The following is a 21,448-nucleotide window of genomic DNA, read 5'->3' as shown; positions in this document are numbered from 1 at the left end:
TGGTCGGAAACTGTCATATCGACGTACAATGGCCATTTTTGGCGACTTCCGATGGCGGCTGATGATGGTTGGCAGGCGACGGTGGTCCTAAGGGGCCTATAATTTGTTTTAAATATAAGGGAATTATTGTCTAAAAACTTAATTAAATAGAGGTAAAATTGTAATGGCTGATTAATGTAAATCAATTTAAAAAAAAAAAAAAAAAGGCATTATTGTCCAAAAGTTTTATTAATAAGGGGTAAAATTGTAACAAAAATAAGATTACCAGGTAATCTTAAAATACCTAAGAAAATGGAGGTAATCAGATTATCTTCTATATTACCAATAATAATTACTATTGGTTTTGGAAGATTACCGGAATCTTATATTACTTGATAATCAAACATGGCAGTCAAGAAATAAAAGATGAAAATTTTTCTTGCGAGAAAAGGTCTCCGCTTGTTCCTGACCCGATCTAAAATTTGTAAAAATCTATCTAAAATTTGTAAACTTCTATCTAAATTGTGCGCATGCAAATTTTATATAAATTATCCATGTACGTGATTATGAATTTTTTTTCATTATCTTTAATGTAAATTATTAGTTTGTTTTCTTGTACAATTAGAAAATAAGACTTTTAAATGTGCGTGTTAGTACATAATTTGGAATGTTGAACATAAATATTTTAACATGATTAATAACTTTGAATGCAAAATCAATTTTTGTTTCTCTATATGATTTAGATTAAACTAAAAATAGAATTCTTAAAACTTAATATTTTGAAAAAATAGTCATCATAAATTACAAAAATTAAAAATAAAATATTATTTGGACAATTCAAGGATAGGGGATCCTCGCCCTATCCCTAAATTGTCCAATTCAGGGAAAGGGATGCTATTTCATTTTAGGGATGGGGATAAGGATGGAGATGGCGGTCCCCACCCCGACCTATCTTGTTTACCATCACTAAAACCATGATGACAACATTATTGCATAACAATATGGTGGTGTCAAGTGGCGGACCCAAGATTTTACCCAAGGGGGGCCTCCACAACTCCGCCATTGTTTGCCAATCAACTAGTGAAAACTTTTAAAAAACCACCAAACTTTGAGCAAAAGAAACAATACAGCATCAAGAAGCTAAGAAGAAAGAATGTAATAACACAATACTTTCTTACTTGAATAAATCTATGAGAGGCAAAACCTTGAGCAAATATGTTGAAAATAACATCTAATTCACAAGAAAATTTTTACGAGAAAAACATTTTCAATGTGAAGAGAGCAAAAAAGGTTAAACCTAAACTCTAAGGGTCTGCTTGGGAGTTTTATGGTAGCGGTTATGAGGGTAAACCATCGTAGCGGTTTTGAGGGGTTTTTAGTAGCGATTTTTAAAACACTTAACCTGTGCTTGGGAATTTATTTTCCAGTGGTTCTGACAGTTTTTTAAAATGATAAATTTTCATATATGCCCATAACAAAAGCCTAACAAAAGGTGCAAAATATCAATAATTAATTGTGAAACCAACTGAAATACAACCTTAAAAAATGTTGGTTTTGGAAATTATGGGTCCATTAAAAAGGACATCATCGTTTCAATGTAAATGGTGCTTTGGCTTTTTGTTCTTGTCTTAACTGGAAGCATTTTGCATTATAGAAAATGGTAGAAGGCTTGGGGGTTTCTCTCCATAAACGTTTCGTCATCATCAACTTGGATTAGCATCTGGTGTAGTATTTTAAATAAAAATGTGATTAATTGGCAACTTATATCAGCCAGAGCCAGCACAAGCATGCAAAAAAGAGAACTCAAATAATAAAACGGTTTTAGTCTCACACATGCTCACACAAAACAAACTGAAAAAATTAAAAAAAAAGAAGCCTAATTTATGATTTGACTCTAACGTATTATTCTATAAATGAAAGATTCAAAAGCATTGTAACAGTCATCTAAATGTTGAAGATTGAATGAAGTAATACGAGTTAAAAAGAAGTATAACCTTTCAAACAAGCGGCAATTCATCTCAAATGTGATTAATAGAATAACCTATTGCAAATCTAGGGCAAATCAATTAAGAAGAACAAAGGATCCTTCCCTCATTTAAGCATGGCATGGTAAACCCAAACAAAAAATGAGAGAGAAAGAGAAAAACAAACCTTGTTGAGAGAATTGAAGAAGCTGGAGAAGGAAGAATCAAACGAAGAGGCTTACTGGCTCCTCTATTCTGTGACTTTTTTTTTTTTAGCAGCAAAGGGATTATTAATAGTGGAAAACGGTTTTTTTTGGATAAAATTTTTAAACCAGCCAAAACACCCCGATTTGGGGTGTTTTATAAACCCCTCAAAAATACACTACACTAGTTTTGGGGGGTTTTTAAACCAGTCCATAAAAAATCTGGCAAATAATGGTTTTTAAACACCTCAAAACCAATCTAATTAAAAACTCCTCAAAACTAGTGAAAAAAAAACTCCCAAGCAGACCCTAAATCTTAACCTAATTTGCTTTCACTTCAAATTCTTCTCTTACCAATTGATGTTGTTGATGTCTTATGAAAATTTGTGATGAAATTGGAAGGGAAGAAGCAAGGGCCGAATGGAAAAATGAGTTGAGTTATATGCACTTTAAAGTAATGTTTTATATGATTAAGTTCTTTAAAGAATTAAATAGTAAACAATTCGGCTTGCTCTTAACACTAGATTGTCATGGTTAAAGTTCAATGAATGATTCAAATTAAATTATAATTTGATTTTTTTTAAATTATGTCACGTCATTGTCATTAATTAGAGAATAGCTTTGTGAAAAGAGTATAACACAATCATTCAAAATTTATTAAAATCAAGGAAAGAGAATGATAATTATTAAGTAGATTATTAGTTTATAATTATATAAATTATTAATTTTAATTTCTATTGATAAGGGGTGTAAGTTACAACATGAAATCTTTTATTAGTAGAGGGAATTGGCATCTATTAAGTACTTAATTAGATAGAGGGAAAAAAGACATAAAGGTAAGTACAGATAAAATGACAGTGAGGCCAAGTCATAAAACTAAAAATCACAGTTAATAGTGATTTATGTGGTATATTATATGGACTAAATTAGGGGAAAAGAGGAGGACATAAATGTCAAATCAATAAAGACAGGTAGAATCCCAAAGAATAAGGAGAGATTCTAGATAAGACTTTTCCATTGGAAAAAAATTAGTTTTTATTATTATTATTATTATTTTTTAATAAATTTGAGGGTAGGCCCCTCAAAGGGGTTAGGTCTACCTAGGGCTGTAGTCGAATCGAGTAGCTCGTGAGCTACTTGGGCTCAACTCATCACGATCTCAGGCTCAGTTCTTGATGAGTCGAGTTGTTCGCAAGTTCGAGCTTACCTTCAAGCTTGCAAAAGGTGTCGAGCTTTTCTGGGCTCGATTCGAATAGCTCACGATCTTCAAGTTGCTCGCGACATCATTCGAGTAAACGAAGCTCGTGAGCTCGATCAATTGATTCAACTCGCATAATATCATATTTTCCCTAAAATCTGCCATAACTACACTCGGCTGCAAAATCCCTAAAAGCTAAAAAAAAGACGTTTTCCCTTCAAGTTTATTTTACCTCTGCCACCATCATCTTCACTTCTTCACACCACAAGTCTGAGATGCCACCCTTCATTGAGTAGTCGCCTACCACCGTCCACCCTTCATTGAGCTTGGGTTCATCACACCGCAAGGTCTGAGACGCCACCATTGTCTAGCCTTCATTCAGCTGCCGCTGTCCAATGACCAACCTTCATTTACCCTTCAATCGAAGCTGTTGCAAGTTTGAATCCGACAACGAAGCTACTACAAACTCAAATTCTCACCCCACTATTGTTCAGCTATCGCCTACAGCCTTCCACCCTTTATTGAGCTTGGATTCTTGAATCTTGACACCACAAACTTAGGTTAGCTTCTATTTCTTAATTACTTACTCTGTTTGTGAGATTTTGTCTATTGCAATCGAATCTAATGTAGATCAAGTTTTGCTTCTATTATTATGAGTGATATACATGTTTTAAGAGGTCCCGCCAGACTTGAATTTGGATCTATTAGAACTAATTTTTACCTGTTTTGCTTCTACTTGTTTATTGTAACATGTGCTCCTCTAGAAGTACAAGAAGCAGCCATTATTGAAAGAAACTATAGTACATATTGAAATGAAGGAACAAAACTATAGTTTTTGAAACCATTATCCTTAAACGGTAGTAAATTGAAACCACAATGACTATAATTAAACCACAGTGGCTACAATTTTTTATGTAGAATTTTGAGAGTTGAGTTGTTTTAGACTTGGTGAAAATTAGTCATCGATTTCTCCTTTTTTAGGATATCTCACTTGAAAAATCCCCAAAATGCTTTGGCTTGCTTTTTCTTATTTATCTATATATGAATGTCCATGTGAATTCATTAATACCATAGTTTATATTCTTTTTGCAGAGGGATTTGTTAATTCCAATGGAGCCATCATCCACCCCAAATCGAACACACCCACTCACTTCAGGAAAGCTTACAGTAGATGATATATTTGAAACCTGGTTTGATGACGATGCCACACCCACAAACACACCTATTTCTCGTACTGTAACTGATGCTAATGTTGATGCTTCTACCCTTGGTAATGAAGAGGAGTAAGTTAATCATTTTCAGAGGAAAAAAGAGACCAAAGACATCAACGGTTTGGAATGAATTTAAAGAGGTAGTTCTACCGGATGGTTCTACAAAGGGAGAGTGTATTCATTATAAGGCAAAGCTCGCAATAACGGAGACCAAGAGCACAACCCAGTTTGCAAGACACTTGAAATCTTGTTTGAAGAGAATGGCTACCCAGGGGCAAACACAGTTGTTTTTTTGGGTAATAAGTTCAACGGATGAAGTTCAATGCAATCTGCAGTTGCATTTTCAGATGCCAAGTTTGATATGAGCAAGATGCGGGAACTAGCTACTAATTGGTGGTTATGCATGAGCATCCGTTTACAATCGTAGAGGAGGAGGTTTTTAACATGATGCAAAGATGTGGTATGCCACAATGGGAAAAGATAACACGTACTATGTTGAAACAACATTGTGTGGCTATGTATGAGATACAAAAGAAGAAGTTAACGTTGTTTGATTTGCTTAAGAGTATTAAGAAGATTAGTTTGACAATTAATTAATGGAATTCTTCTAATCAAAATCTTGAGTACATGGTTCTCACCGGACATTTTATAAATAATGATTGGAAGTTGTGGAAGCGTGTTCTCAATGTTGTTCGTATACCTCATCCTCGATGTGGTGTTGAGATTGCTGTTGCTATTCATAAGTGTCTAATAAAATGGGGAATTGAGAACAAGGTGTTCAGTATCTCGGTTGACAATGCTTCAAGTAATGACGCGGCAATCAAGATTTTGAGAGAGAATTTAGGAAGAAACAAGAACTATTGTGCGATAGGAAGTTGTTTCACGTGCGGTGCACGACACACATACTGAATCTTATGGTTCAGGATGGGTTTCCCAAATTAAGTCCATCATTCAAGACATACGTTAGTATATTGCGTATGTCAAGCAATCAGAGGTCAAAGCAGTTATGTTTTTTGAGATCGCTCAAATGTTGCAGTTGCCTCAGCGGAAACTGCAACTTGATTGCAAAACGAGATAGAATTCTACTTATGAGATGTTTGTACTGGCAATTAAATACAAAGAGGTGTTTCCAATGTTATTTTTGATGGATAATAACTTTACTTGTGCCCTATTATATGAAAATTGGAAGAAACTTGAGAAAGTGTGTGAGATTTTGGAAGCCTTCAACTCTGCAACTAATGTCATATCGCGGAGTGAGTACCCCACTACTAACTTATTTTTACAAAAGTTTGTGACATAAAAGAGTTGCTAGATGAAAAGTGTTCTGATGATGATGATTTCATTCGATCAATGGTGGGAAAGATGAAAGAAAAATTTGACAAATATTTGGGGGAATGCAATTTCTTAATGGCAATTGCAGTTGTATTGGATCCGAGGATGAAAATGAGGTTGCTGCAATTTGCCTACTTGCAATTGTTTCCTCCTGAAGAAGCACAAGAAAAAATTGATGAAGTGTGCGCTGCCTTGTATGAGATTTATGAGGAAAATGCGGCAAAAAGTCAATCTTCTAGCAATGAACCACCTGTATAAATCAGTAAGGTTGAGCGGGTGAATGTACAATGCCCTAAAATACTAGTTCACGGTTCAATTAGTTTGTTAGGACAACTCAAATGGAGCAACATGAGAAATTTGAGTTAGATTGTTGAGGATGATAGTTATTTTGATGCGTTAGAGTGGTGGAAGGTTAATCAAATGAACTATCGTATTTTATCCACGATGGCTCATGAAATACTTGCCATTCCAATCACCACGGTCACTTTGGAGGCAACTTTCAGTGCTGGAAGTCGAGTTATTGACACTTATTGATCATCGTTGTCTCCCGATACCATACAAGTGCTACTTTATAGTGGTGATTGGTATCACAATCTCTATGGAATCAAGAAAAGTTACAAAGTAAGTTTCATACTTCCATAGTGCAATTTATTAAAATTTGTATTTATTAACATTATTCAAACTAAAAAAAAAAAATTGTTTTCCTTGTTGTTGTTTAAAAGGATAAGACAAATGAGCAGTTTCGACTTCCAATCCTATAAAGTTGCGTGGAATCTTGATAGGTTAGTGATAGTAAATCTATAAGTAAATCAATGGGGTAAACATAGCGGAAAACAAAAATTTTCCCATCGATTACTTTGATGAACCAATGATCAGGGTCTGATATGTATATATTTTACATGCTTAAATTGAAATAACACAAATCCAAGAAAGGATCGGATCAAACCAGCGTTTGGAAGCTTCGTCAATATCTCTGAATGCGATCTCTCTACCGATCCAAGTGTAGAATCGAACTCACATCGTCCACACGAAGGTAGTATGTCAGAGACCAAAGATTGGTTTTGCTAGAACCAATCCTTGGCTTTAAGGTTTCAAGGTTTTGAAAGGATGAAGTGAAAAAAAGATAAAGAAAAGAAGATAGAAAAATTCTCTCTAATTTTTCACTCTCCTACAGCAGCAACAAAGAATGAATGAATTCTCTCAATGAAAACCTATTTTGCTTTTCTTTATATACAAAAGCCAAATATCAATTCCACACCCAAAGTTTAGCAACTACCCAAACTTAGGTGGAATTGCACATAGGTCCCTATTTAATTAAATATTAATATAAACTTCAATAATTAAACTCATAATTTTGCTAAATTATTCCAATAAAATTGGACATAGGCTACGACCTCAATAAATTTAATTCATAGCAAAATTACCAATATGTCTTTTCGTCCAAAAGATGAAAATACCCGTCCATAGTTAACCACCCTTAACTGTCTCCTTAGTGTGTGACCCGTAGGCTCCTTATCATGCCAGCAGTGAGTAGTATCCCAATTGACACCAATTAATCGTCTCACTACACACAGACCAAGATTGGCCCCTAGCAAGGCATCACCACCCTATAGATTTGGATTCAACGAAATAGCTACGTGTCAACGATATTGTTATTGTGTAATCAAATCCTTTCATCATTTGCTATCTCATCGAGACAAAAGCATAGAAATAGTGCAACCTCGGTTATCCTCGATATATTTATATTCAGTTACTAGATCAATAACCAGAATAATAAATTAGATTAAGCAACAACTCAATCCCACTATGATCACAGATTTACTGTCATTGTCATTAACTAAATTGCATCGTGAGATAACTTCTCCCATACCCGGGAGCAATGAATCCTCTGTCAATCCACCATAGTCTTGATACACTCCTTGATACAGCCAATCACTATCGTTTTGACAACTCTAAATAGAACTACGTTAGGCTAGTGTCAAACTATACCAATCGGTGCATAAAGCGCTCCGGTGATCTCAAGTCTAAGGATTGCATGCACCGCCATTCATCAGAGGATTTGTTCCATAGACACTAGGGTTACCATCTATATGGAATCCTTTGGTGGGTCAGTCCAGTAAACTTGCCTACAGCAAGCACCCATGTATTGCACCAGGTTGTCAACAAAGAACCTCTATAAGTGAGATCAATCATTGCCTTTCGACAAGGTCGTTCAACACTATGATAGTCTTACTGTATTATATATGTCCTTTGTCAAAATATTACTAGGACTACAGACATTTCTAGAATGGCCACCATATGTGCTCATAGGGTTCTCACTATCAAGATTTGAAACACTTGATACCCTTGTCATGGTTCTACCATCCTAAGGACATATATCAATACATGCAACTATGATTTACATGATACGATAGATAATGCCTTTTATTGATCAATAAACATTACTACAAAGAGTCAATTCCACAATAATTGATTGGCTTTAGAGCACCTACTCCAATAATCTCCCACTTGCACTATAGCCAATCATCCATGTATTTAACATCGAATGACTGTAACACCCACATCAAGGTACGTAATTTTATTTATGCCCTAATACCCTTAGTTGGATTTCTTTGAAGTTACCTTAGACAAATGTGAAGAAAATTCCTTAAAACTTCATTACAGGTAAAATGATCTTTTCACTCATAATTAGTTTAAAAAGTGGGAAGTGAAATGAAGCAAAATAATGTGAAGAAGATAATAAAAATGAGGGTATTTTGGTAATTGACTAAAGGATATAGATAGAATTTCATAGAAAGTGCAAGGGCAAAATGGGAATATATATATATCTAGTTATAAGGTTGCAATAACCTAAACCCTAGCCATTCTAACCCTCATTCACGCCACCCTTCACCCCCATTTTCTCTCAATTTTCTTCACTAAACTTCAAAGGAAAATCATAGGATTTGGCTTGGATTTTCATAGATTTTCAATCCTAAAGCATCCAAAGGTAAGATTCTAGCAAAAGGAGTGTGATTAAAGTTTAAAATTTTAAATTCTTATGGTTTTTATATGATCTAGGTCCAAGAGGAAGAGACTTTTAGCAAAAGGAGGTGATATCACACGTTCAAGGTAAGTAAACCTAATTTTAGCCTTGATTTGAGCAAGACTTGTGTTGAATTAATTTTTACATGTTTGTATATGACGGTATAAGAGAATTATTGGCTGTTTTTTATGTTTAATGATGCATAATTTCCAGCCATGGGAAGTAGTGTATGTGTAATACATTGTATAGCTAGTAGTTCTTTGAAAAATATATGATAAAATCCACTAAATAACTTTTATAAACATATATACATAATGTAAAATCTGAAAATTCTAATTTTAATTCATATAAATATAGACACAAAATACTAATATACTTTAGTAAGCACAAGGTAATCTTGAACAGTGCCGCCAAACTCCTCTGCTTCTTGACATCCCACCCGGTCGTAAATCATCTAATACCTGCAAAACAGTAAAATAACGGAGTGAGCACTAATTGCTCAGTAAGTAAACCAAACTGCATGACTGTTCTTCCTCCGTTACTTATGTTTTAATTTTCCTTTTCTCACTTTATTCTTTGCTAATATTCTTCATTCATTTATGTTATTCTGCATTCTTTTCTAATATTCTGCATTCTTTTCTGATACTCTGATTTGCTACTTACCAACATGCAAAGACAATACATAAAACTATACATCGTCGAGCACATAAAAATACTGAATCATGTAAGTTTTCTCTTTCTCTTATGTTGTATCTCTTTCTTTTCTTCTCTGTTTCTCTTTCTTTTCTTTATTCTTTCTAGTTTGCCGATCAGACTAGGTTGATGCAAGGATTTGGAACCCTGGCCATGTGAGTGGGTACAGTCCTCATATACATGCACTACTTATGGACTATACAAGTACTGTATCTCTCTACTGTGGCCGATCGCTCGTGGCGGCGTGCACATAGGTATGCCTTGCTGGGTACAGTCCTCATCCACATACACTACTCATGGACTGTACAAATACTGTATCTCTCTGGTGATGCCGCTCGCTCGTGGCAGCATGTATGTGGGCATCTCTGTCACTCACAAGTTCCCCATCACAAAAACTTTATATCATAGTATAATATAGAAAGAGAATAGAGAGAGATACTATGCACATTTCAACATGAATTTCCAAGCTATGGAAATTCTACACTTGCATTCTTTAAAAAACATACACTTTCCATATATGAACATATCATTTCATCATGACCATTTTGTGGATGCATAACAAATTCATAGAAATATATCATCCTTAGGCTTGTTTATACATGCACAAGCTCGTACTTAGGTGGTATATAACATATTACACATAGCTTCCATGGTCATTCACTACATCAAATATATATGTTCATACAATCATTAAATAATCATAAAGATCACTCATTCAAACATTCTTCTCAACTCTTTTAGCATCATTTTTATACTTTGTATCAATTATAGATTATTAGACTACAAATAAACTAATAAAGTGGAAGCACTTTTGAGATAGTCATCCTGCACATGTCATATTCAAGAAGGAATATCTTGAGTTATACACCTCTGATTGATATGATCTTGGTCTCATTTTAAAGGTTAGAAAAAGGGCTACAACTATTATGTTTATGACTCAACCCAGTTCGATAGGTAAGATGCCCAAAAATCACTCAGAATGTCACGGACTTGACAGGGCAACCTTGGTAACATGCCTACTTTAAGGCTTTTCCATTCCTATTTACCTTCACTTACTCCCTAACCTTTACTAACCATTCTCCCCTGTGAAAACAGGTTAAAAGATCAATAATATACATTCAAACTTCAAGTCTTGCCTTTCTCTAACCCTTTCCTCATTAGGGTTTAGCCAACTCATGCATGCAATTTCTCTTTGGATTTTCATCAAACACTTCATATGCACATGCAACTACCTTGTTGGCTACACTTCCACAACTCTCTAATTCAACAAAATTGTGAGCCAAAAACTCACTAATTATAGCATCAAACCTATCCATTTTCAACAATTCTCTACACCTCAAAAATTTCAACACAAAATCTTCCACAACTTCATCAAATCATCACATAATCATACACTACTTCTCTTGGCTAGAATTAATACATCAAAAACAGCCCATAATTCTCTCATACCATCACATACAAACATGCAAAAAAATTCATTCAACAAAGTCTTGCTCAAATTAAGGTTCAAATTAGGTTTACTTACCTTGAATATGTGAGATCATTTCCCTTTTGCTCTAAATCTCTTCCTCTTGAACCTAGATCATATAAAAACCATAAAAATTTAAAAGTTTAAAGTTTAATCACATTCCTTTTGCTAGAATCTTACCTTAGGATGCTTTAGGATTGAAAATCTCCAAAAATCCAAACCAAATCCTATGATTTTCCTTTGAAATTTAGTGAAGGAAATTGAGAGAAAATGGGGTATAGGTGGTGTTAACAAGGGCTGAAGTAGTTAGGGTTTCTTCAAATAAAGCCTTATATCAAATAATATATGCATGTATTCCCATTTTGCCCTTGCACTTTCTATGAAATTCCATCTATGTCCTTTAGTCAATACTAAAATACCCTTATTTTTATTAGCTCTCCATGTTATTCTATTCTTTTCACTCCCCACTCTTCATCTAATTAAGAGTGAAATGACCATTTTACCCCTAATAACTTTTAAGGAATTTTCTTCACATTTGTCTAAAGTAACTTCAAGAAATCCAACTAAGGGTATAGGGCATAAGTAAAATTGCGTACCTTGATGTGAGTGTTACAATATGAGTATGTGATGATTTGGTGAAGTTATGGAAGAATTGGTGTTGAAATTTTTGAAGTGTTGAGAATTGTTGAAAATGGTCAGGTTTGATGCTATAATGAGTGAGTTTTTGCTCAAATTTTGGTGGATTTAGAGAGATATGGAAGTGTAGCCAACTTAGTAGTTGTATGTGCATATGAATTGTTTGAAAATCCAAAGAGAAAATGCATGCATGAGTTGGCTAAACCCTCATGAAGAAAGGGTTAGAGAAAAGCAAGAATGAAGTATGAAGATTATGGTTGGGCTTAACCAAGTGTAAATGTTATTATTCAATAGTGCCTATTATTATGCCAAAATTTAATTCTACTTGGTCATGTTAGTTACATGAGAGTAATGGCCTTAGTGTTTGGTTCTAGGTTACTTGAACCTTACTACTTCTTGAAATGCACATGGAAGTGTTAGAGAAGAATTGCAAGTTAAAGTGTTACTTTGATAAGGCAATTGTGATAGTAGAGAATGGTAGAATATGTCATGACATACCATTATGCCATAATGAATTTTCAAGTTTGTGTATGTGAACTTGGAAAGAACATCAAAGAATGGGCTTGATCATGCATATATTTTGCATATGATTTATATATAGCCTTGATTTGGTAAATGAGAATATGAAAGAATATGTTAGCAAAGAATGAGAAAGAAAGAAAAGAAAATGACTTTTATTTTTCTTTTAAGCTAATATGCAATTATGTATATTTTCTCATTTACTAAAGTATGTAAGTTTAGAATTTCCATATCTTTGAAATTCATGTTGATATGTGCATAGTATCTCTTTCTATTCTCTTTCTACAGCATGCTATGTTTAAGGTTGTTGCAATGGGGAACCCGTGAGTGTCAGAGATGCCCACATGCACGCCGCCATTAGTGAGCGGCATTAGCAGAGAGATACAGTATTTGTACAGTCTGTCAGTAGTATATGTGGATGAGGACTATACCTAGCAGAGCATACCTACATGCACGCCGCCATCAGTGAGCAGCCTCAATAGAAAGATACAGCATTGGTACGGTCCGTTAACAGTGCATGTAGATGAGGATTGTACCCAGTATACACTCACATGGCCAGGGTTCCAAATCCATGCATCAACCTAGTCCGATCGGCAAACCAGAATAGAAGAAAGAAAAGAAAGAGAAATAGAAAATAAAAGAAAGAGATACAGCATAAGAGTCAAATAACAGAAAAGAAAAGAAAGTTCTTTTCTTAGGAAAGTTTATTATTATGCATATGTATTATGCTACTTACATGATTCAATGTTTCTTATGTGCTCGACGTTGTACAGTTTTATTCATTGTCTTTTCACGTTGATAAGTAGCAAATCAGAGTATCAGAAAAGAATGAAGAATATTATCAAAGATTAAAGTGAGAAAAGGAAAATCAGAACATGAGTAATGGAGGAAAAATAGTAGTGCAGTTTGGTTTACTTACTAAGCAATTAGTGCTCACTCTGTTATTCTACTGTTTTGTAGGTACTTGATGATTTACGATCAGGTGGGACATCAAGAAGCGGAGCAGTTTGGCGACACTGTCCAAGACTACCTTGTACTATCAGTTATTTTGTGTATATGTTTATGTGAATTAAAATTAAAATTTTTGGATTTTACATTTTATACCTCCATGTATATATATGTTTACAAAGTTATTTAGTGGATGTTATCATATATTTCTTAAAGAATTACTTGCTAGAGAGTATAACCCAAGTGCCTATCATGTTTTTGCTGCAACAGAAACTTCAACAGTGGGTTAGTAGGTATTCTGCAAATCTGCACATTCCCTTTCTGATCGACCTCTCATATCAGATTGAATCAACTAAGTAAGTGTTTGGATTACTGGTGAGACCGTGATTCCTCAACCACAACAATGGCTTCATTGTTATCGTAGTAGAACTTTACTGGATCAACAATGCTTGGAACCACATCAAGTTCAGTAATGAACTTCTTGATCCAAACCGCCTACACGGCTGCATTAAATAATGCGATATACTTAGCATTAGTTGTAGAATCCACTGCAGTACTCTGATTTGAGCTCTTCTAGCTCACTACAGCTCTATTGAGACAAAATTTCAAGTGAAAATTATCTTTTTATGTTTGGAAAATACCATCACTGTATCTTCTTACAGTGAGCTCATCTTCCCCTCCATGATCCAAGAACATATCCTTAGTCCTCTTTCAGGTATTTAAGGATGTCCATTAACACTCATCCAGTGTCATTCACTTGGATCTTATTGATATCTTCTACAAGTGTTGAATACACATAAGAGATCAATCTAAGTACATATCATCACATTGCTCCCTTGGATCCGATTAATATCTTCTACAAATGCTTAATGCACATGAGATATTAGTCTAAGCATACAACATGGTATCGCTCAGTTAGATCCGATTGATATCCACTACAAGTGTTTAATGCACATGAGACATCAATCCGAGCATACAAGATGGCACTGCTCACTTGAATTCGATTGATATCCACTACAAGTGCACGATGCACATGAGATATCAATCTGAGTATACAACATGGCATTGCTCATTTGGATTCGATTGATATCCACTACAAGTGCTTAATGCACATTAGATATCAATCTAAGTATTGATGCTTGTTTCCTACAACATGCAAAAATAGCAAGTGCACTAGTCGCACAAAGTAATAAAGTGATGAGTGAGTATCGTTCCCACGAGGATAATGTTACTAAGTACCGATTTCTCTAGTTTAAGTCCTAATTGAAGCAACAATAAATTGGATTGATGGAAAATTAACAACTAAATACAAATTAACAAAATAAAAACGAATGATAATGAAATTAAAGCAAAACCCAACAACTTAACTACTTAAACAATACTAAAAAATGCTAGGGTGTTGATTTCACCTAGATACGCTAATCCAAATCATAGAATCTATTACCCAAATTCTAATTCCTTGATTGAAAATCGAATTCTCTAAGTTGTAAAACATACCTTCTCAGGCTACATTTCCCTACTTATCCCTATTAAGCTTCCGCACCCAACAAATTGAAGATTAATAGTTCAAAGTCTTTTAAGCTTTATGGAATTCTATATAGATTTCATAGATCGCTAAACCTATCTCTAGCGCTTGCTAATCTACAGTATTTATCCCAAGAGGCACAATCACAAATCACTTCTCAATCTCATTATGAACAACACACATTTGAATGGTGATCAAGCATCCAAAAGTCATTAAGCAAAGAGATAAACACTCAATCACGAAATTAAAACTCAAAGTAAATCAATTCATATAAATTTGAATCATTGTATCAAGATTACATCAAACCCTAGCTAAATAACTCAGTTCATACTCAAAAACGAAATAAAATAACAAAAGCCAACTGAATCAAGATTCATCATTGAAAAGCAAGCAAAAGATGGAGAAATCTTCTCTAATTTGAAACCCAAATCTTCAATAATCTTCTCCTTCCATGAGCTGCCTCCCAAATCATGAACCAAGACCTCTTTCCTCTTCCTTTTCGCTCTAATTTATACCTCTCTCACTTAAGGATGAAGCCCTAGCAAGCCAAAACGCGTCGTTTTATTTTTACATCTGGCAAAGCTTCGCCGCGGCGAAGACTTTCTGGCCAAATATGAGCATGATAGAGTATGAATATGAACAAGTGTTAAACATATGAATTATAGCCCTTTAAATTATATTTCTGATAGTTCAAGAATCACCACAATCCTAGGTCTACAGCTCAAGTTATGGCAGAAATACTGAAGCACGTCCAAAGACATTTTTCTTCAGTTCCCAGCATACTTTTTACAACTTCAAGCCAAGTTTTCACCCTTGTCCAGTCATAATTAGGAAAAACCAAAAACATGAAAGTTGTAGCGCTTGTTCTTAGCTTTCCAAAGCTTCTAAATTTAGGTCATTCCAAGTTTCCAAGCTCAAGTTACACAATTTATGCTCAAAACTGTCATTTGTGCTAAAAATCACCATTTAGGCCTGCAAAGACAAATTAATAGAATTAGGTAGCAATTATAGCCCAAATTGTATGAAAAGTATCCTAAATCCTATCAAAATTCAATGCAAAATCATAATGTAAAATATGATTATCAAGTATGCAAGATGGATCCACTTGCTGAAGCATGTGGGATCCTCTTCATTCTATCTCCCTTATCGTGTGGTTTAGGACACATATCCTTAAAGAGATAGACACCATGTGCCATCGGAAGAAATCCCTTCTTGGATTCTTCCATACTGAATATGTTCAGTACCTTGTCTATGTACTCTGACTTAGGCTAAGCAACCTACCCGATCTACCACGATAGATTTTTATTCCGAGAATGTAGGCTGTTTCTCCTAAGTCCTTCATGGAGAAGCACTTGGATAACCAAGTCTTTACCAACTGTAAGTTCGATATATCATTCCCGATCAGAAGTATGTCATCAACATACAACACTAGGAATGTCAATGCACTCCCACTTACTTTCTTGTAAACACAAGCATCATCTTCGTTCTTGATAAAAACTGAAGTATTTTACAACTTCATCAAAATGAATGTTCTAGATCTTTGAAGTTTGCTTGAGTCCATATATGGACCTCTACAACTTGCATATCTTATTAGCTTGCCTATCAAGAACGAAACCATCGAGTTGTATCATGTACACATCTTCTTAAAGGTTTCTGTTAAAGAAATCCATTTTGACATTCATTTGTCAAATCTCATAGTCATTAGCTTATCCATCGAGAATGAAACCATCGAGTTGTGCCATACACACATCCTCTTCAAGGTTTCCATTCAGGAAAGCTGTTTTGACATCCATTTGCCAAATTTCACAATCATGATATGTAGCAATCGCAAGCATAATCCAAATGGATTTAATTATGGCAACTAGCAAAAAGGTATCTTCATAGTCAATACCATGAATTTGTATGAAACCTTTGGCAACCAGTCGTGCCTTATAGGTATGCACTTTGCCATCCATTTCAGTCTTCTTCTTGAAGACCCATTTACACCTTATTAGTCTTACCCCTTCAGGTGAATCCACCAGAAACCATGACTAGTTCTGGTACATCGAATCCATCCCAGATTTTATGCCTTTAAGCCATTTAACAAAATCTGGATCTGATACAGCTTCATTGTAGGCTCTAGGTTCATTGTCTTGGTAGACCAGTACGTCATCATGTTAAGTCACAAGAAAACCATCTCTCAGGGCGTACTCTGCCAGATCTACGTAGGTCCTGTGCTACCTGAGGTGGTTCACTTTGATCCACAAATTATGGAGTAACCTCCTCACGATGCTCAACCACCTTCTATGGCACATCATCCCGTCCTTTGTCTAATGTATCTTGTGGTTCTAAAACTTCATCGAGTTCTACTTTTCTCCCATTAGTACTTCTTAGAAAAATTATTTTCTAAGAAGACACCAGTACAAACGACAAAAAGTTTTGTGCTCTTCTGGATGGTAGAAATGGTATCCTTTGGTCTCCTCAAGATACCCCACAAATATACATTTGCAGGATTTCGGGCCCAGCTTGTTCAAAGTCAATTTCTTTACATAAGCTTCGCAACCCCAAATCCTTAGATAAGACAAGTTTGGCTTTTGCCCACTCCATTGTTCATATGGAGTCTTATCCACATACCTTGACGGCAAACTATCCAGTGCATGAGTCGCAGTCTCTAGGGCATAACCTAAGAACTATGTGGGTAGATCACTAAAAAATCATCGTGGACCTAACCATTTCATGTAAAGTCATATTCCTCCTTTCAGATACACCATTATGTTGGGGTGTACACAAAGAGGCGAGTTTTAATACTATCCCACATTCCTTTAGGTATGTTTAACTCAACTTGCCTCAGTTGGCATGCTTGTCATTTTGAGATTTTCCTTATTGTCTATCTTAAGAACATATTATTATGAAACAGTTCCACAAAAAATATTACTTACACTCAAGGACAACAATCCATTAGTAAAGTAATACTCTCGTTTGTCTAATGTGAACACAGAAATATAATTTCTAGAAACTGAAGAAAAATAATAATAATCCAAAAGTTCCAAGAAACGAGCCCGTAGGCAAAATCAGACGATAAGATCTTACAACAAATGCAGTATCACATGCTCCATTTCCAATTGGTAGGTCCACCTCTCCCTCAACAAGCAATCTACTCTGTCATAGTCCTTGCACATCAGAACAAATGTGAGTACCGTATCTTGTGTCAATGACGCAAGATGTTGACAGGAGAAATTAATCTCAATCAAGAACTTACCTGATGAAGAAGTAACATTCTTCTTCCTTTTTGCTTGGAAGGCCTTGCAATGTTTCCTCTAGTGGTTGGGATTCCCACAGTGAGGACAAATGCCCTTCCTACCTACAACAGTTTCTTCCAACGACTTATGAGCCTTTTCCTTCTTACTTGAGTTAACTTCAACCAACGTCAATGTTTCTGACATTTTCATGCCTGACTTAGTAGCCTTCAACATATCCGGAAGGTCGGAAAGGGTATTCTTCTTATCATCCTCAATGAATTCATAGACAAATTAAGAGTAAAAATCTAGCAAAGACTATAATATTAGGTCTATCGCTAAACCCTCATTAAGTCAGCATCCCAAAATCTCAAGCTTGTTCATATACTTGGTCAACTTGAGTATATGATCATCAATTTTGGTTCCCTCTTCCATCTTGCATTTGAACAATGACCGAGACACCATATACTTCTCATTTCTCTAGAGAAAATGAAGAATAAAAGCTAAGTCCATTTTCTAGCACTACTGTCGCAATAATGGTGTTATTGATGCAAGCACAATGTAACTTGTCATTTCTTCTTTTGTATCATATGTATGCTTCATATATACATACCCAGTCTAATGGATAGAGCTATCAGTAGGCTCTGGTGACAAAGTCTGCTCAATGGTGTATAATCCATCGCTTAACTGAAGTATATTGTTTATACTTCTATACTAGTCAACGAAATTCTCACCATTCCATTTGTTTCCCAATTCGATGATTTGTGGCAGTGATGATGGGATCATATTGCTCAATTTTTAAGTGAATCTACAAGTATAGAATAAGTAAACATTATTACAATGTTTATTATTATTATTTAATAATGCCTTTTATTAAATAATCGCTCCCACTATTTTCCTCAAGCCAATAGCCCTCACTATTAACTCGAGAAAGCCCGTTGGCTTTCCTAGTGGACTAAGATCTCATCTAGCCCATTTCAAACCTTTGCTTTGGCGAACAAGCCAAAATGTGTCGATTAGGTTGGCCAACAAACTTAATCCACACTAGTTGATAGCTCCCACTATCAACCTCAAATGTGAAACAAGCCAACAAGCCAATCACACAATTCAATGGCCCTAGGCCATTGTCCTCAAGTGTGATTCTTAGTATCAGTAGAGTGGACACTACATGTCGCCACGTACACATAACACTTGTACTTCTCTACTATGCCTATGACGTGCTTATCAACCTTTGCTTTAGGAAACAAGAAAAACACGTCATTCTAAGTAGACCCATCACCATTGAGGAAAACTCCAATGAGCTTTAACCTCCTGCTAGTAGAAGTGTACCATTCACTTTAGCGAACGAGGTTCCAATAAATAGTGGTTTATAGTCATGATGATGGAAGGCGTACGTGACTTAATAATCTTTATTTAAGGACTCACCAGTTTTATCTTTATTAGCATGTTATAGTCATAACATACACCCTTAGCATGCATTCTATGCATTTAAGGAAACATGCCGGTACGTGGCCTATCTAAAACTGATTTCCTTGAGCCTAGAGGAATTGATGGGTCACTTAAGGATCTTATAAAAAATATCTTGAGTCTTCAAGTATGATCACTTCGTCCTTGCTCCGTCTTCAAGCACATTAAGAAATATATCATACTAAATTTACAATGAAATTATTACTACAATAATTTTACATCAATAAATTTAGAATCCTCGAGTTACATTTGAGGGGAATGAGATGAGAAGAGAATGTACATCGAGAAGGTAAGAGAAAGACAGGGCATGCAAGCCTTATTTAAAAATTACAATCATACATACCCAAAAATATTTTATAACATTCACCATAGGTCTAAGGCTCATGAACCGGGCACCATGCAATATTCAAACAAGTATATTGCATACATTCAAAAATAAAATTTTGAATTGGGTGGGTGAAATTATTAATTACCCTCTGACAATTTGCAGATCTCCTTTTGGTCCAAAAGTATTGAAACTTTTCACTTAGGCCCTTCTGCACTTGAAAATACGCTTGCCACGGCGATGGTTTATATCGTTGCGGCGTGTGCTAATTATCGGTCAGCATGCATGCACATCTGCGATCGTTGCGACAATGGTTTATATCACCACAACGTGCGCTGATCTTCAATCGCACACAAGCACAAGTGCGATCGCAGCGACGATGTTTTATATCATCGCGGCGTGCACTAATTTTTTATTAGCTCGCACGCAAGAGTACGATCACCGCGACGATGTTTTATATCGTAGCGGCATGCGCTAATTTTCAATCAGTGAGCATGCTTAAGAGCGATCGAGCATAGATTGATCTGTAGTGGATCAATTTAATTAGCAACAAAAACACCAAAGGATTTTTGCAATCAACTTAACTTCTGATATCAACAAAAAAAATCCTTATTACATTATACCAATTTTGCAGATCATCAATAAATTGAATATTATTAATCAATTTAAGCAACTTTAACAGACTGAAAAACTTAAACATGCATTTTTCAAGCAATCAATCCAATTAATCAATCAAAAACACAGTTAAAATATATACAATCAAGGCCCTATGCTCTAATACCACTGTTAGTAAATCAATGAACAGAGACAGCGGAAAAACAAAAAAAATTGCCCATCGATTACTCTGATTCACCAAGATCACGGTCATATATATATATATATATATATATATATTGAAACAATAAAGATCCATGCAAGGATTAGAAATCTTACGCACGTTTGAAGGCTCCTTCAAGTGTCTCTGAATTTACTTCACTACCAATTCAAAGTAAAATCGCACAAACGGTGATCCACACGAAGACAATCCAAAGAACCAACCCTTGTTATGCTAGAACAATAGGATGGCTTCAAGAATCAAAGACCTTGAAGAATCAAGAAGAGAAAATTTCTCTTCAATTTTATGCCTTGGACGTGAGGGAGAGAGTGGGTAAGGGTGGCCGATTTTCAATTGAAAATAATAATAATGAATGTTTTAACTCAAGTTGCACTTATATACTGCAAGAGTTAAAACCCTTTTCCTATATGGAATAGACACGGGCTCCAACCCTAATCCACTCTTGTAACCAAACACCCTTTAATTGGTATTTTAAATTTTAGTTAATTATTATTATCATTATTAAAATCAATTAATATATAAAATATATTAACATTTAATTTAATAATAATAATACATTTAAAAATATGCGTACATATATTTAAATATAATCTCACTAATTTAATTTTAATATTAAATTAAATACAGGCAACAACCTCAGCAAATTTAATTGCATTGTGAGATTACCAAAATACCCTTTTGTTCTAAAAGACGAAAATACCCCTTGTACAAACTGATTCGTAAATTATCTTCTAAGTGTGTGACTTCGATCCTCCTCAACATATTGGTAGTGAGTAGTATCGCAATTAACACCAATTAATCGTCTTACCACACACAAACCAAGATTGGCCCCTAGCAAGGCATCATGGCCACCCGATAGATTCGGATTCAGTGAAATAGCTACCTATCAATGATATGGTTACTAT

The sequence above is a fragment of the Pistacia vera genome, unplaced genomic scaffold, assembly GCF_008641045.1.
Source record: "Pistacia vera cultivar Batoury unplaced genomic scaffold, PisVer_v2 Contig21, whole genome shotgun sequence".
NCBI classification, from domain to species: domain Eukaryota; kingdom Viridiplantae; phylum Streptophyta; class Magnoliopsida; order Sapindales; family Anacardiaceae; genus Pistacia; species Pistacia vera.
Note: the sequence above shows the minus strand (reverse complement) of the source record.